This window comes from Rhinopithecus roxellana, chromosome 4 (assembly GCF_007565055.1).
Source record: "Rhinopithecus roxellana isolate Shanxi Qingling chromosome 4, ASM756505v1, whole genome shotgun sequence".
NCBI lineage: Eukaryota > Metazoa > Chordata > Mammalia > Primates > Cercopithecidae > Rhinopithecus > Rhinopithecus roxellana.
In genome coordinates, this window is record NC_044552.1 from 22887406 (window position 1) to 22892183 (window position 4778).

A 4778-nucleotide genomic window follows, 5' to 3' on the forward strand; every position below is an offset into this window, starting at 1 on the left:
TCAATTGGTGATCTCTTCTTGCTGGGCCTCAACCTCAGCGATGATGCTGTCCATGTCCAGGGAGTGGCTGTTGTCCACAGACAGCACCACAGATGTGTCTGAGATCTGGGACTGCAGCTCCAGGATCTCCTGTTCATACAGCCACCTGAGGAAGTTGATCTTGTCATTCAGCCCTTCCAGGCGAGACTCCTGCTTTACCTCATTTATGTTAGCTTCAGCCACATCCCTTCTTGATGAGGATAAATTCATTCTCCTTCTCTGTATTAATATTGATCTTATCCTTGTACTAGTTCTTGAAGTCTTCCACCAGTCCCTGTGTGTTGCCAAACTTCGCCTCCGGTTTCAGCTTCTCCTGGCCCATGGTGTCCAGCTGCTGCTGAATGTTGATGTAGCTCTCAATCATGCAGTCCATCTTCCTCTGAGCCATCTTCTGCTGCTTCAGGAGGCTCCACTTGGTCTCCAGTATTTTGTTCTATTGCTCCAGGAACTGCAACTTGTTGATGAATGAGGCAAATTTGTTGTTGAGGGTCTTGATCTGGTCCTTCTCCTGGGTGCACATGGCCTGAATGTTGGGGTCCACCTCCAGCTTAAGGGGCCTCAGGTAGGTTCTGGTTGACCATGATGGCTGTGATGCCCCCCATACCACTGAGCCCCACCATAGCCTCCTACCCAGACCCTTGCCATGCCCAAGCTACCCCAAAAGCTGCTGCCACTGCTGCCCACTTAGAAGAAGCTCAAGGAGCTGATGTGGGTACCAGGCCCTACTTGTGTAGGAGCAGCTGCTGAAGGCCTGGGGGCCAGATTGGAATACTTTGTAGGACTTCTGTGTCACCCTAATGGACATGGTGGGGGTAAGTGGGCTGAGCCAGACAGAGATTCAAGAAGGAGCAGAGAAGCTTCTAGGTCTTGAAGGACAATTTGAAGGACATGAGGAGATATCTACGAGGATGTCTAGGAAAGTTCTTTCCAGGCAGGGGAGCCTCCCGTGAAAATGCACTAGGGCAGGAAAGTATCTGTCTTTTGGGAAGTGAGAAGAGTCCAGAAGGGCTGGACAGAGAGTGACTGAGATGAGGTCAGAGGTGTGGCCAGAGCAGGTAGGCCTGGAGAGTGTGGGCAGGGTTTTCACTTTTGCTCTCTGAGTGAGATGGTGAGTTACAGTACAGTTTTGAAAAGTGGGACATGGTAGGACTTACTCTTCAAAAGCTTCTCTCTGGCTGCCCTATTGAGAACAGAATTGAGAGGTGGGGGACAAGTGATGCAGTAGAGAAAACAGTGGGAAAGGCATGTAGCATTTCAGGATAGAGACATCGGTTACCTTGACCTGGGTGTGACCAGTGAAAATAATGAGAAGTGATGGGATTCTGGATGCATCATAGCATTTGCTAATGGATTGTATCTGTGTTCTGAGAAAGAAGAATCAAAGACAGCCATGGTTTTAGACTATGAGAGTAGAAGGCTGGAGTTGCTGTCAGTGGAGATGGAGAGACTCTGGCAGGAGTATACAGGGGAGAGGGTATTTCAGGCATTCATTAGAGGAGATGTCTACAAGGAATGCAGGTGAGGAACCCAGATGGCTCTGCAGCTACAGTTTCATCATCAAATTACTCTCCTGCTTCCACACCCTTGATCCTCTGTATCTCGGAGCCAGAGCACCAATTATATATATATATATATACACACACACACACTTTAAGTTCTAGGTTACATGTGCACAACGTGCATGTTTGTTACATAGGTATACCTGTGCCATGTTGGTTTGCTGCACCCATCAACTCCTCATTACATTAGGTATTTCTCCTAATGCTATCCCTCCCCCAGCCTCCCTCCCCCCGACAGGCCCTGGTGTGTGATGTTCCCCTCCCTGCGTCCATGTGTTCTCATTGTTCAACTGCCACTTATGAATGAGGACATGCGGTGTTTGGTTTTCTGTCCTTGTGATATTTTGCTGAGAATGATGGTTTCCAGCTTCATCCATGTCCCTGCAAAGGACATGAACTCACAGTTTTTTATGGCTGCATAGTATTCCATGGTGTATCCTCAGAGCACCAATTCTTTCCTGGGCTATCTGTACAGGTATGTGAAAGGGAAGTTATGATTTCCAATTTGTTATAATAAGTCACAGATTAATATTGTTCTTTCTTGGATAATTAAGGCAATAATAAGATAATGGGTAACTAAAACACTTATTAAGAATACTACAATAATGAAAATATTTTGATTAATCTAAAAAAGGCAAGAAAAGAAAAATAATGGAGCAAATAAAAAGGTAATATTAGAAAACAGCAAATGACAAGGTGGACTTAAACCCAATCAGGGCAACAATGACATTAAAGATAATGGACTCAAGCACCCCAATTACAAGACAAATAGTGCAGAGGGGTAAAAATAAATAAATAAATAAACAAGCAAATAAATAACCATAGGCTATTTATAAAAGACATACTATCAGTGGCAGATACAGAAAAGTTGAAAGTAAAAGGATAGAAAAGAAATACCAGACAAACATTCATGAAAAACCACAGGGAGATGCCATTTAGAAAAACTACAGGACGTGAATCTCCTGAGACATAGAGTACATGTAGACAGCTTATAACATATCTGCTTTCTTTTTTTCAGAGACAAGGTCTTGCTCAGTTGCCCAGACTGAAATGCAGTGGTGATCATAGCTGAGCTGACTGTAACCTCCAACTCCTGGGTTCAAGCAATTCTCCTTCTCAGCCCCCCAAGCAGCTAGGACTACAGGCACACACCACTACACCTGGCTATAACGTCTTAATGTAGTTTCTTATTTGCTATGGTATGATCCATGAAACAATGTCATGCCATGTATTTGTCATGCAGTAGGTACACAACAAATACTAGCTGAATGAAGAAATAAAACCACCCAGTAATTCAAGCCACATTCACAATTATATTTTGCAGATGAAGAGCAACGTCCCAGACAACTAAAGTAAAATAAATTGAATTAGGTCATCCAGAACAGAACTAGGAATGCACACTCCATTCCCTGTATTCAAGAAATCAGAGCTCTACTGGGGTAATAGCAGGTATCATGCAGGTCAGATATGCTAATTACTAGAATTAGAATGGATACATTTCAAAATATGCTAAAGAAAGGGTGTGGAAGAACTAACTGAATGCAGAGATAAAGGAAGAAAACTAATTTGTTTAAAAGATGGATACAATCTTTAAAGAAAAAACATTTTTTAAAAAAGAGAGGCCTTATTTGGACCAAAGCAGAGATGAGCTGAAGTGTCAGGTGGGAAAATGCCTAAGTGCAGCTTCCAGACCCAAGGGAGAACCAAAAATCCTGGGACATTTTCGGTTGTCATGTGGGAATTGGTGGGAGGGGGTGAGTGGGGTGTGCCGGGAAACCTCCCACAATGCACAGGGCAGACCGCTCCACAAGGGAGTCTCTGTCCCAAACTCTTAATAGTGCTGCTGTTGAGAAACCCGCCCCAGAGGTAAGCGCAGTAACTGTCCACTTCACAGTTGAAGAAACTGAGGCACCAAGAGGGAAAGTGCCAGTGAGACCAGAGCTGCAGGTTGAAGCCAGGTCATCTGGTTGCAGGGTCCATGCTACCCCAGTTAAGTCAGGGACCCGGGAGATGACCAGAAACAAGCCTAACTGCATGGTGCTTGCATGGCCTGTTGGCACCACCTGGTGTTGGTACTGGGCCTATGGCTTCATGAGGCTTGCGGGAGGTGGGGGCGGTGAAGAAAAATCACGTTTGGGTAAGAAATCTTTGTATCCTCTCAGGGATACTCCTTCCTCAGGCTATCCAGATTTCAAGCCATGACTTCGCTCAGAAAAAAAATAATATCCACATTGATTCTCCCTCCCACTCCGCTTTTCCCAGCCCTCACCAATCTCCTCCTGTGACTCCATCAACATCAGCAACTCCCTCCAAGAAACAAAACGTGTACTCCCTCCATCTGCAGCTCAGCGTTCTTCCCCTCCCAGCCCTGAGCAGGCAGCTTCTAACTGGAAAGCCCATCAGAAAACCCTGGGGCTCGCAGGAAAGCATCAAAACAAGTGGCTGCCACGGGTCTGCACCTGACCTGACCCTAGGGCGCCCCATGATGGAAGAGGCCTAGTGTCCCCTGACCCTCTGAACTCACCCAGGCCCATGACCTGCACTTGGGCCACCCTTCTTCTGCCTGGTCCATTAACCCCTGGAAACTCAGCTCCACCCCAGGGCTGCTGTGTGGTGAGACCGCAAGGCCTTCCTACCCCATTTCTAGCAGGGATCCCACCCAGGCCACTGCCCTGGCAGCCGACAGTGGATCATATTCTCCATGTGGAGGAGGGGTTTTCTTGAGACCCTTCAGCCTGAGGCTGCCTCTGCCCCCCACTTTGCACCCTGAGATCACCACTGCCATAGCCACATCTCCCACCAGACTCTCCCAGAGAGGGAGCCCCACATCATTTGTGGAACTGGCTTTACCCTAATATCAAAGTAAGACAAAGACTCACAAGAAAAGAATACTACAGACCAGTATCACCAGTGAACATAAATGCAAACATCCTTAACAAACACTGGCAAAATGAATACAATACCATATAAAAAGGATTACACTCCATGACCAATGGGATTCATCCCAGGAATATAAGGTCGGCTTAACATTTGGAAATCAATTAATGTAATGCACCATATTAATAGAATAAAGGACCAGAGCGATAAAATTATCTCGATAGATGCAGAAGAAACAGTTGACAAAAATCTTAACACCATTCATGTTCACAACTTTCAACGAAATAGGAATGGAGGGATGTT

The 4778-nt window shown here is 45.8% G+C and overlaps 1 pseudogene; it reads right to left on the reverse strand.

The window, feature by feature from the left end:
• On the reverse strand, nucleotides 1-427 carry LOC115897011 (annotated as a pseudogene).
• Nucleotides 428-4778: the final 4351 nt, after the last annotated feature.